The sequence below is a fragment of the Macrobrachium rosenbergii genome, chromosome 43 (assembly GCF_040412425.1).
Source record: "Macrobrachium rosenbergii isolate ZJJX-2024 chromosome 43, ASM4041242v1, whole genome shotgun sequence".
NCBI lineage: Eukaryota > Metazoa > Arthropoda > Malacostraca > Decapoda > Palaemonidae > Macrobrachium > Macrobrachium rosenbergii.
Genome location: NC_089783.1, coordinates 26,720,290 through 26,734,124, shown reverse-complemented (window position 1 = coordinate 26,734,124; position 13,835 = coordinate 26,720,290). Strand labels below are relative to the sequence as shown.

General features: G+C 36.3%; 1 long non-coding RNA gene and 1 other non-coding gene across 2 annotated transcripts in view; one reads left to right on the top strand and one right to left on the bottom strand.

Moving 5' to 3' along the window:
- Nucleotides 1–13,835, top strand: part of LOC136828681 (uncharacterized) — a 120,619-nt gene that overhangs the window by 82,417 nt on the left and 24,367 nt on the right. The gene's annotated exons all lie outside the window — the stretch shown is intronic.
- Nucleotides 11,130–11,201, bottom strand: TRNAM-CAU (transfer RNA methionine (anticodon CAU)). Its single transcript has one exon. It is a non-coding gene; the product is annotated as a tRNA-Met (tRNA).

The window sequence follows — 13,835 nt, the reverse complement described above, 5'->3', positions numbered from 1 at the left end:
TCATCTTTATTATTTTTATGAAACATTTATCTTCAAAATATTTCTTTATACTTTTTATTCTTTTCATCTTTCTTTTTTCCGTTTTCTTTAACGTGAACACCAAAACGAAAAACTTGTTTTACAGAAATCTTAGTTACAACTAGATAATTCTCACCTCTTTTGTCACATCACAGCATATTTACTTTTATACGTCATAAAAGTATAATCGTGAAACAGCCTCGCCTGTTTTGCATTTTGTATTTTGTAGTGTCGAGTGACCTCACATACCCATATTGCTCACTTAGATAATTATAAGAATTTTATTACTTCCACCGAGATGCTTCATTCCCGATTCGACATAAATTGGATTTACCTATTCTTACCTGACTTCACTGACAAGAGTCTGTCGCACTTTACCTGAATTTTGTTTTTATTCGGGTAGCTTTTGCTTTGTCATGATCAATTTGAACATTAATGTTCGAAAAATAAATTTAATCTTTGATTGTAGAGAACCGTTACAGTAAGATAAGATCTAGTTTTGTAGACTAAAGAAGTAGTTGGTCTCTGCACGAATGCATTAAAGAATATGAAATGAGGACATGGCCCTGATCAGTATGAAAGGCAACTGGTGAACTCTAGTTTTATATGGGCGCCCGGTCCACCCATGACCTTTTGTCATAATTGTTTGTCCAACTGTTACTGGGACCGGTAAGATTACTAGTTAATAGCCTCTAGTGTTGTAAGCTTTCTTCGGTATTAGGAATTCGGTCTTTTACACACACACACACACATATAGACATATCTAGGCCTATGTATATATTTATTTCCGTGAAACACGTGCTCATGTGTTCATTAATTGCATCATATTCACTGTGAAGGGGTTATTCGAATGAAATTCTACCAACTGACTCACTGCTGGTTCGGGAAGCTTGGTAAAATGCGTTGGTATGTTAGGCGGTAGCCTACCCGGGATAAACCTCAGGTACAGAAGTACTTAGGTTCCAACTTCTTTTATGACTTGTGTGGGTCAGTTGGCAACGTCCTGGTCTCTCACTTCAAAGATTGGGGTTTGGTCCTGATGTGAATCAGAAATTTATGTGTATACATTATATTTATATACATATTTATATATTCATATATATATATATATATATATATATATATATATATATATATATATATATATATATATGTATATGTATATGTATATTGTGTGTATGTATATATATATATATACTGTATATATATATATATATATATATATATATATATATAGAGAGAGAGAGAGAGAGAGAGAGAGAGAGAGAGAGAGAGAGAGAGAGAGAGAGAGAGAGATTCCTCACAGTCCAGCGGCTAGAACACTTAATTCGCCATGAAGAGCCCTGTTCAGTTCCCGAGAGTGTCATAACACTTCAGGCTTGCCTCTGCTGTCCTAAGCAGTGAATTTTGCACATGGTAATTCATTGCGTGCTTTGGGTCGCAGCTAGGGTAGTAAATCTAATGGGGGTTAGTTACATCATCCCTAAACTGGCTAGGAACCTGAAGATTAATACCAAACCTTCAAGGAACACCACCAAAGTGAAAATGTGCGTAATATATATATGTGTGTGTGTGTGTGTGTGTGTGTGTGTGTGTGTGTGTGTGTGTGTGTGTGTGTGTGTGCGTGCGTGCGTGCGTGCGTGCGTTTGCTCCTGTACGGGCATGCCATACCACCTCTTTAAAAGGGGATGGCTTCAGAATCAGAATCGGAATATGATCCTTTATACTCATTCATTCATCCATAACATATTATCATATTGTTTAACAGAAAAATCTTTTACGATTTACTGATGTCTGAAATTTTAATGTAATCGAGATAGGTCTGAGCATGACAAATCCCTGCATGATCGTTTTCAATTTTAACGTCTCTTAATTTTTATTTCGCCTTTATATAATCTAATAGCATTACGTAGATCTATAAAAAATGCGTCAGGAAAACCACCTGCTCCCAACATTTGTTCATGGGAAGTCTCGCAATAGCTTATCAGCACATAATTATGTAAAGTATATTTACAAGAAATTTATGCAGAATGGCTACACAAGCAAAGCGAACGTCTTTAGTGTGAACTGTGATATTTCAAAATATATTTCATGCACACCATGCTTTAAAATTTCATCTGGATATCCTAGAATTCTGGTTGTGAGTTTGTTTGTATCATCATAGCATACATCTAAAAATTTTGTTATCTGACTCATTCAATCGATCACTAAAGACTTCTGAGACTACAGAGCACAAGACCCTTTTATTGCCTACAGAATTTTACCCCATGCTTTGTACATGAACGTTTTCTTTGGATAAAAATCGGAATCTGTAGAAAATGGACAAGAGTTGTGGGTAAACTGTTGTATCTGGACTTAGGCATCTGGTTGGAACTTTCATGCAGTGGCGATTCTAGGGGGCCAGGGGGCCATGGGCCCTAGTTTTTTTTGGCTGGCCCCAGCTTGGCCCCCAGTTTTTGTTTCCATATCCTAATTCTAAATAAGCTTAGTTTAGGCATATATAATAATATAATATAATATATAATATAAATATATACCTTATAAATTATACAGTATACTATATATACACTCAAATATCCCATCCTATCACAATAACTAGACGTAATCACAAAAAACAAAAAATGGTAACGTTGCTAGATTAAAATTATTGGAATTTTTTTTACACCTCCGTCCTCCTCGACCGCTTGTGTGTGTGTGACGCGAATCAGACGCGTATGTTTCACGTCCATGTATGATGTGATGATGTGATCAGTACATGTAGTCTGTTTCTGTGAGACTGTGAGCCGGTCAAGTCAGTTTTTACCCGATTAATGTCTTATTGAGTGTCTAAAGCATAATTATTTGTGCATAAGTGCATTTGAGCATAAGTGGTATTCATTATTTCGTCTCATACAAAGTGGGAGTAGACTAGTGGCTATGAGATATTCGATCTTTATGTACAGTATGTGGGTGTTTCACATAAGAAGCGGATACGAAAATAGAGTAAAAAAATAATTATACGAAATCTTAGAAAAAGAATGAGAAGAATCTGACAGGCGGGTGTAAAGTAGCAAACAATGTACACTAATTTTTTTTGTTATATGATGTAGGTCTATATCCCAACTCAAGTTTTAACCCTTCAACCCAGTGTTAACCTTTTCACAAACAGATCTGACAAAAGCCAAATATAAATATTGTCGTTAGCCATATTTGAAAGAAAATAACTAAATAGGCCAAAATACAAGTAGCTGGTGAGTCGGTGACAATTAACCCCATTTTATTTTTACGTAGAAAACACTTCCTATAATAATAAAAATCGTCTAATTGTATTATAATTTTTGTGATTCGTGAATGTTGGCAGTGATAGTGTAGGCCTATATGTGCATATATTTATTATACTGTATACATGTTATACACACACACACACACACACACACACATATATATATATATATATATGTGTGTGAAATATATGGGTGTGTGTGTGTGTGTGTGTGTGTGTGTGTGTATGTGTGTGTGTGACAGTGTGTGTGTGTGCGTGCTGTCATCATCTTCCAGTCGGTAGTCAGCGAAACCGCAAATTTTATCACATTTTCTGTGGTGACAGGTGTGTTGTGTTAATTGTGAATTACGTGTGATTATTTAATTTAATTTTTTTTTTCAGAACTTACTATCACAGATAATTTTATTGTACTATAGACAATCATGGATAAATTTGTAATTAAAAAACGCAGTGAATGTGATGCACCATTGACAGTAAACCTTGAATCTGATAAACCTGCTAAGAAGTCAGAGGGAGACTGTGATCGTGAAAGTATTGGCAATCCTGCAAGATCAAGTTCACATGATCATCCAACAAAGAAACAGAAAAAGGAAGATTCTGCACCAGCTGACATTTCTCAATCTGCTTCTGAGAATCCTATTCAGGTACGCTTAAAAGAGTATCCAAGGCATAGTGAAGGAAAGTCTCATGCTCGGTCTTTTGTGGGGGCTTGGTTCGACAAATATGAATGGGCTGAATATTCTAAAGAACGAGATGCAATGTTCTGTTTTTGCATGCAGGCACTTTGCTCCACCAACATATGGCAATGCAGATGAAGCATTCATAAAGAGTGGCTTTAGACGATGGAAGAAAGCACATGGAAAAGATGGTGCCATCGAAAAGCACATTTCCTCACAGTGCCACAAAACTTCTTGTATTGCATGGGCGGACTATCAACGAAATAAAGCTGATAAAACATCAATTGCTCAGTGTATAAGTGAGGCATACCAGAAGAAAGTTCGTGAAAATCGTCATTACATAAAGACATTAGGTGAAATAATCCTGTTGACTGTAACACAAGACATTTCGCAGAGAGGACATAGAGAAGGTGATGATGAACTGAATCCAGGAAATGTTCGTAAGATTCTCAGATTCACTGCTAAACGTGATCCTATTATAGCTGATAGAGTAGAAAGTGGTCCAAAAATGAAAAATACACTTGTTCTGCAATACAGAATGAGATGATTGACACACTTGCATGTATGGTGAAGGAAGAAATTGCAGAAAAAGTTAGGTCATGTCATTACTTTTCTGTTCAAGCTGATGAAGCCAAGGATGTTAGTAAGGCAGAGCAGTTGGCATTAGTTATTAGATTTTATGATGAAATAGCAAATTGTATTCAGGAGTGCTTCATTTCTTTCACTCAGATGGACTTGTTGGATGCTGCCTCTATCACAGATATTATTTTGAAGAGTTTGGATAAACTGGGGTTGGATTACAAATCTTCTCTTGTAGGATTAGGATTTGATGGGGCATCAGTGATGAGTGGAGGGATTAGTGGTGTTCAGAAACGAATTCGTGATAAAGCTCCTTTGCATATTATATACACTGCTATGGACACAGGCTCAATTTAGTGTTGATAAATGTTGCAAAGTATGTACCCCTAAGCTGCTGAATTCTTTAGTTTGCTTGAAGAACTCTATATCTTTGCTAGTAACTCGGTAGTTCATGAGAAATTCATTTTGATACAGCGTGAAATGTTGCCTGAAGAACAAGTACGAGAACTGCAGCATCTCAGTGACACAAGGTGGTGGTGTCGGGCCACTTCGTGTGAAAATGCTCTACTCCGTCTGGAATGCATAATGAGACTTTTGAAGGAAATTTGTGAAGATGACATTGGTGCCCGAGCTGTATCCGCTCGCGGTTTGCTTGCCCAGATTGATGCAGAGTTTGTTTACTTATTGCAATTTTTCACAGATATTCTTGGAAAAGTTAATAAAGTGTCTACACAGCTACAGGATAAACAAGCAGACCTAGGAAAAGCAGCAAATCTAATTTCGTCACTCCATGAACATTTAGTTAATGTACGCAACTCTGACTTGAATGACCATTACTCTGAGAAGGTTAATGAACTCTGCAGGAAATGCTGCATTACACCAACAACAACAAGAAAACGGGTAAAGAAACCTCGTAAGCTTGATGGATTTATCGTGTTTGAAACAGGTGGTCAAGGATCTTCTGTTCCATGTCATGTGCAACACATCAGGATTTTCTATGAAGTCCTAGACTGCTTAATTAGTGAATTAGACCGTCATTTCTCCAAAGAGTCAAATGCAATTTTCTGTGGTATTTCAGCTCTCTGTCCTGGAGGACAGACATTCTTGTTAGAAGAAGACTTGAAGGCATATGCAATGGCATACTCGGTCAGTCAAAATGATTTACAATATGAGATCCCTCTGGTGAAGAAATTACTCACGAAAGAGCCAATACAGCCTACATCCATTACACAATTCCTGTCATTCCTTAGTCCTTATAAGGCTGCATTTGACTGTTTGTACAAACTATTGTTAATATCTGTCACTCTTCCTGTTACCAGTGCTTCTTGTGAGAGAAGTTTTTCAAAAATGAAATTAGTGAAAACATTTCTCAGAAATTCCATGACCAGTGCTAGATTGAGTAATATCGCATTACTGTCCATTGAAAGTGCACGTGCCGAGGGAATTGATTTAGACTGTTTTGTTGATGAATTTGATAGCCGGCATGATAATCGTAGAATTAAGCTGCACTAAATATACGTACTATACTCTACTTCACCTCAGGAAAGGGAAATTCGCCCTGTTGGCAACACTGCATTACTTCATGCATGCTTGCATGGGGTTTTAATATCAACATAATATTTACATTACATTCATAACTCATGATTCATTTTTGTTTTGAAGATAGTTTTTATGAATTTTTGAAGTAGGCTACTTAGGTTTGTCCTTTCAACATAATTATGTAGAAAGTAAAAGTGGTTGCCTAGCAACGGTGTTACCAGCAGGGTGATTTTCACTTTCCTGAGGTGAACTCTACTCGACTATACTAGCCTATATGAAAATCATGTCATTCCCACAGCATGCCATTGCATGATTGCTCATGCCTTGTGTCTCAGTATTTTTTTATCTAGATTACATACGTTGCACGAGGTCATAGTTTTATTGTTGATATAGTCATATAGGCCAATAGCGATATAGTCACTCATAACATTTTGTGGACCTATTATGCTGTACATAAGTGCTATGCAATTATAGGTGCAGTCACGTTAAAAAGTCTGACCAAGGGTCAGGTTGTCAATCGAAGAACTTAGTAAAATCAAACACCAAAATAATTTCCTTTATTTGTAGTTTATAATGAAAAATGGTTAATTATAAGGATTCACAGATGATTTATAGTAATAAAAAGTACTGAAATGTCAAGCAAATCACTGTTTGTTAAGTGACACGCCTACAGTTTGCCAATGGAGATTTTCTCTGCTATTTCATTATTGTGTATGAAGGGCAGTCGAAACTCTTATCCCGGACTTACAAACATTATTAAATTTTACAAGACAATTGTCAATTGGCCATATTATTTAACTACTGCATACCGGTATCAAAACAGACATCTATCCCACCTATATAGTTTCCCTCATATCGAAAATTCAAGGAATACATGCTATATTCAGGTGTCCAACTGTACATTGGAGAAACATTGCCATATTTTTGCGATTTTGTTAAAAATATATTGCAAGAAATACATATATATTTTTTTTTAAATAATACGAATAACCTCCATTATCATAATGTTTGTGTAGGCATACATGTATATGTTTTACAAATGCAAGTTATGAAAGTAATGAGGTGCTATTATTGTCATTTGTTATTTCATTAATGACATAATATTGTCTTCAGAGTGCCATGAAAATGCACATAGAACAGCTGCTTGGGCTCGCTTCGCTCGCCACCTAGCCACCAACGATAAATGCCCCCCCAAAATTTATATTGGCCCTGAAGTGGCCCCCCCACTTTCAGAGTCCTAGAATCGCCACTGCTTTCATGGGTTATATATCGGATCAAAACCTCTGCATTGATACCATATTTATACATGTAGGTCGTTCGTTTGCTGTCCTGTAGACTTCGGTAGCTGAGGACGTCAGCATCCCTTCTTTTCAGTTTTGTTTTGCTTGATTGATGGAGACACCTGCGCGATTTGTGGAGGTTACTGAGCAATCTCATGTAGCACAGCTATTTATTTTACGCATAATTATATATTTCATTGTAGTTTTGGGCATAAATATATATTTATTATAATCTTATTTGCTGTTGTTGGACATTCGTTCAAGATGAAACCTAATGAAGTACCAAGTAACCAATAATATCTGTTCTTAATTCATAACCATTTCAACAAATTTCACAAGTCAGTACTACCCGGATACACAGTCTAGAGTGGTGTAACACTGAAATAATGGACAATTTAAAAAAAAATTAATAAAAAAAAACATGGAAATCGCTGCTTTTTGTGTAGTTGCTGATGGTCGTTGAGATATAGGCTATAGTGTCAGTCGGTAGAGAGGTTATGGTCCTCAAAAATGAACGGTTTTGACGCCACTTGGGTCGTTACTATAACTGTTGTTGGTAGTGGGAGTGTCCGAAGGTTGAAGTCACTATCACAGAAGCTACGTAAGGATGCTTAGGCTAGGTTACATCGGGTTAGGATTAAGCTTTGAAAAGTAATAACATGTAGCACAGCTATTTATTTTACGCATAATTATATATTTCATTGTAGTTTTGGGCATAAATATATATTTATTATAATCTTATTTGCTGTTGTTGGACATTCGTTCAAGATGAAACCTAATGAAGTACCAAGTAACCAATAATATCTGTTCTTAATTCATAACTATTTCAACAAATTTCACAAGTCAGTACTTCCCGGATACACAGTCTAGAGTGGTTAACACTGAAATAATGGACAATTTAAAAAAAAATCAATAAAAAACATGGAAATCGCTGCTTTTTGTGTAGTTGCTGATGGTCGTTGAGATATAGGCTATAGTGTCAGTCGGTAGAGAGGTTATGGTCCTCAAAAATGAACGGTTTTGACGCCACTTGGGTCGTTACTATAACTGTTGTTGGTAGTGGGAGTGTCCGAAGGTTGAAGTCACTATCACAGAAGCTACGTAAGGATGCTTAGGCTAGGTTACATCGGGTTAGGATTAAGCTTTGAAAAGTAATAACAGTACTTAATTAAAAAAAAAATGCTCTCATTCCGGTGTAATTGTGAAAGTGTATTCTTTCATTAGAGGAAAGTGCTTGTAGTTACTGTGGTACATAGAAGGATTGTGGTTCATGCAACAAAGAACTACGAAGATGCCAGTAGGCATCTGTTGAACTACGAAGATGCCAGTAGGCATCTGTTGAAACATCATCAGCAAACTGAGACAGCATTCATAAATACGTGTGTTAAGTTTCGAAAAGGCTACAACAGTAAGAGAACTGCGTCGAAAGGATGAAGTTAAAGCTTGGTGTGTTTCAGAGACTGTAGATGAAATGACGTCAGTAGGAAGTGTAAGATAAGATAAAGGAAGGCCAGCAAGGAATGAGTATGCGTATTTTTATTTGAGAAGATTAATATTCGTATTGACTAAGTAAACTCTCTACCTAACACTACATTGTTGCAACTTTTTTTTTCCATGACAAGACTCAAGAGTATATTTGCAAAACTGTTTTGAAGTGAAAAAAGACACCTTTCATATTAAGAATCGATGAAGAGCCTGCAGAAAACCAGAAGACGTAGCTGAATGAAAATCTGTGTTGCTATCATAATAAAAAAAAAAAACATTTGAAAGTAACGTAACTACAAAAGAAACTAAGTAAAAAATGCGCCGTTTTTTCGGCGCAATCGAGTTTTCTGTACAGTGTATAATGCTGTAGGAAACTCTAGCCGCGGCCCATGAAACTTTCACCCACGGCCCGGTGGTGGCCTATATTGTTGGCACCTTATCGGTGCCAGACGCACGATCATGGCTAACTTTAACCGTAAATGAAATAAAAACTACTGAGGCTAGAGGGTTGCAATTTCGTATGTTTGATGACTGGGGGGTGGATGATCAACATACCAATTTGCAGCCCTCTAGCCTCAGTAGTTTTTTAAGATCTGAGGGCAGACAGAAAAAGTACAGATGGACAGACAAATAGCCATCTCAATAGTTTTCTTTTACAGAAAACTAAAAATTGAATGAAATAAATGCTCTGGAAAAAAAAATCTTTTTAAGTGTAACTAAAATTAATAAATTACTGGAAAATGTATGTAGCCTAAGGTAATTTTTGCAAAACGGCAAAATTATAGTCAGTGCCGAGGATTGATCATGTAATTGCTTTATAATGATAACAGTATTCCAAACGTCGCGCGACCATATTTACATATAAGAGAACCCCGTGGCGGGGTAGTGCTGTCAGTGCACCTCGTGCGGTGCATTGTAGGCATTATTTAAGGTTCTTTGCAGCGTACCTTCGGCCCCTAGCTGCAACCCCTTTCGTTCCTTTTACTGTACCTCCTTTCATATTCTTTTTCTTCCATCTTACCTTCCGCCCCCTCCTAACAACTGATTCCTAGTTCAATTGCGAGGTTTTCCTCCTGTTACACCTTTCAAATTTTTACTGTCTGTTTCCGTTTCAACGCTGAATGACCTCATTAGTCTCAATGCTTGGCCTTTGGCCTAAATTCTCAATATTCAATTCAATTTATTTCAATTCAGTTCAGCGTATATGAGAAACTTATCAGTTTCTTCATTTTGATTGTTATGCATTATTATCTTGTTTCATATCAGCGCTGCTGTGAATAATTCTGTGTCGGCAAATTTGTTCAGCTTCCGTAATGATTTTAGATACCTTAAAATCCTTCTACATAATTTCTTAATATACAGAACTTGTACGTAGCAAGTACCGATTTTTCATCAAAGTAACTGCAAAATTCATTAGGTAACCCTTCTTAATTGATGATCACCATTTATGCAAGGAACTTTTGATATAAAATGTAGTTTTCTTAGTAAAATCAGCAAGGTTGCATTGAATGTATTTCATCTTTGGTGAAATTTAGTTAATTAATGACTGCGCTTTCTTATTTGCTGATCAATGTTTATACAATGGCGTTTTGATACAGAAAGTGAAATTCTTAATCAAATTGCCGAGAACGAGCTTATCTTATATGCATTTTAGCACTAGTGGACACAGTCGGGTTACGCCTTTTGTCCAAGGTTACGTGAGCGCCAACCACGTGAGCCTCACGTGCTATTCCGAGGCAGTGCGTCAGACGAAGCTTTCGCTAGCTGTGTAAGTTGGGTTTTAGCATCAGGTAAATATGCATTTTAATGTCAACAATAATGTCAGTGCTTTTCATAACGTCATTCCACCTCTGAGGCATGCATTACGCTCTGTAACATTTCGTTCTTTTGTTTTGTGATAACCATCGATTTTAATTCATTGCAAACTTGCGCAACTTTGTAAGCTTTACTCTCGTCATACAAAGCTATGGTAAACGGTTTTAGTTAGCAAGTCTTTCTAAAAACATATTTCTGTAATCTAAAGACGTTTCGCGAATTCTAAAAGGCCCATTGCAGTAACAATGACAAAGAAAAGACCACATAATTCGGCAGATATATATATATAGGTTGCCCCTTAGGTAAAGAAACGACCACATATTTCGGCAGAGATATATAGGTTGCCCCGTTAGATTAGTGGCTGAACAGAATTCTGTTACTTTGTCCCTCATATTCTATTCAAATGATTTACACGAACGGCAGCAGCAGACACGTTATCATCGGAATCAAGTTTGCAATTGCAAAACGTCCTCGTAGCAGAGCGTGGTTTCGATCCACGGACCTCTGGGTTATGGGCCCAGCACGCTTCCACTGCGCCACTCTGCTGATGAAATTCTACTAAGCAACTGCTAATCATTTACTTGAAATCAAGAATGTTTTGATGCCTTACTTCTTGGGGTAATTCAAGCTTAGTTTATGAATAATGGACTAACTGCACTGTACCACTGGAGAATATATAACACATTGAGATTTAGGCCAGATATTGTGGACTTACATCTTCCCAATTTTGGCATATTAAGATAATTCACATTTACAGTCATCGCTTACTTCAAGATTACCACGTTTCAAATCAAGTAAGGTCCCTATTTACTCGCTTCTATTTTGACTAAAGATTTTTCGTGCAGTTGGAACTTAAAAAGTTCAAGCGAAGATGCAATGCATTACTACACTCATACTATTCTCCTTGCATTTTACCACATTTTTATTTGTTTATTAATTTTGTTTTTTATTCTTTAATAAGTGAGATTTCTTCTTTCTGTATTTCCCTTTACCTCCTCTTACTTCTTCCTAATGAACACCATATTCTCTGGGAATCTCAAGTCAGTGGCCCCTGTGGTGGGCTTTTTCCATATGAATAGGGTTCATCTTCTGAATAATATATATATATATATATATATATATATATATATATATATATATATATATATATATATATATATATATATATATATATATATATATATTTAAATATGCTACATAAGCTTGGTTGGATGTGTTAAAAAATATACCCCAGAAGCCCTTACGTTATTAATATGCATATTTTGCTGGTTTTAAAATGGAGAACAAACGTAGACGCCATTTTCTGCCGTAATTATTTTACTAATCATATATAGTAATTAGAAATATTGACAGTTAATTAAGACTCTAAAGAATCAGTCCAGGATCATATGCTGTTCACATGCAGACAGCACTACATTTCAGCTAATGCATCTGGAAAAGTTGGAAAAGTATATTGGACTAAACGGTACTGTCCATGTACAGCTCTGTACTATAGGGACTGTACTCTTAATATGATTAGGAATAGTGAGATAAAGAAAGGCTGATTGCTTTAATATTTACATATAACTTTTCATTCCTTTGTTTTTTACCTTTAACTGCATTTGTTTGGTATTAATACATTTCTTCATACAGTTTTTCGTACATTGCATTCATTCATCATACTTGTCTTTTATTGCTTTTAGTGGGATTAATCTTCATCACGTTTTTTACCTTAGAGAAAATGCGTACTTGTGTGAGCGTGTGCAAGTGGAAGGATGTTTCCAGAAGGGGGAGGTGGAACTTGGAAGGTGTATTACCTTAACCTTAACCATTAAATGGGCTGCCTTGTCTCTCTATGAAGCCACATTTTGCCAGTTTAGTATTACATGATAGTAATGTAAAATATTTTTTTCCTATTTCGTAAATGCAGGTTACAATCACAGAGAAAGTGGAATGAATAGATAAAACATTTCTCCAGTTAAAGTACTTTAAAGTTGTTGCACAGGAATACGAACCCACGCTTTCATAGATGGAGTAGTTAGGTAGTGCGTGCTGCGGATGTCTGCTGACTTAAAAATAAATGTCTAACGAGCAAGCCTATGAGTGCACTTTAGTTTATTCCAATGTCGCTAAAAGTGGCGTGACACTTACAGTGGCTTCAGTGTTGTTTAACCCACGAGATGGATTGATAGGACATTTTCCAGCCCCTGTGCTCGAAATCTTGTGTAGTAATAACACCCAGAAGCCCTGTTGCTCTAATGAGTGATTTGTCCCATCATGCCCAGTGCATTGTAAACAGATAACCTTGAAGGCTGGCCCAGACATATTTTTCTTTTTAGGCATGGGAACATTATTTAAATAGGATGAATCTATTAAGGATGCCATATGAAGGTAGTTTTGGTAAATTTTGATAAAATAATATACTTTTTTATTTTTTTATTAAATTTAGCTGTTATTGAAGTTACTGAGGATACTAGACCAGCAGCTCTGATAATTTTGACCAAACGAACAAAGTACCAATATCAACCAGCATTCAGTGTGTAACATAACATTTGTAATTATGGATATCTGCCAGGGACCAGGTGCTGGTGTGTCCCATGTGGACCTCTCTAAAATGCATTTGATGAAATATTCAAGGCATCATCTCAAACCAGTTAAAATGAACAGGTAGGTTACATAAAAGAGATGAATTTTCTATGCCAGACAAATTTTGTTTTTTCCAGCATTTGGCCCAGCAGACACCCAAAAGGCACCCCCTAGAATTAGCTTAGATCAAACATTGGAGGCACCACATGAAATCATTTTCAGATGAATAGATACTTTCAACAAAGCACCAAATAATCCATTCAAGACAAATTACAAATCCATTAACACAGGCATTGACAACTTAATACACTGCATTTTTTTTTAAGGAAAAATATAGTACTGTATTTGAATGCTGCAATTTCATGAAGCTGCAGGGCAAGCTTTTCATATGTATGCATGTGAAACAGCTTCAGTATGTTTTATTGATGGAAAATGTAAGTCGGTAATGCGGATTCTATCACTACTGCAAGAACAAACACGCACAGTGGAAAAGATGTTCGGTATACAAGGAAACAAGCATAGTTTACAAGAAAGACTTCCCTGTTTACTTTCCCAATATAATCCATTAAACTAGAAAGGATTCATTGACAAAACCTCATTGGGAACTCACCACCT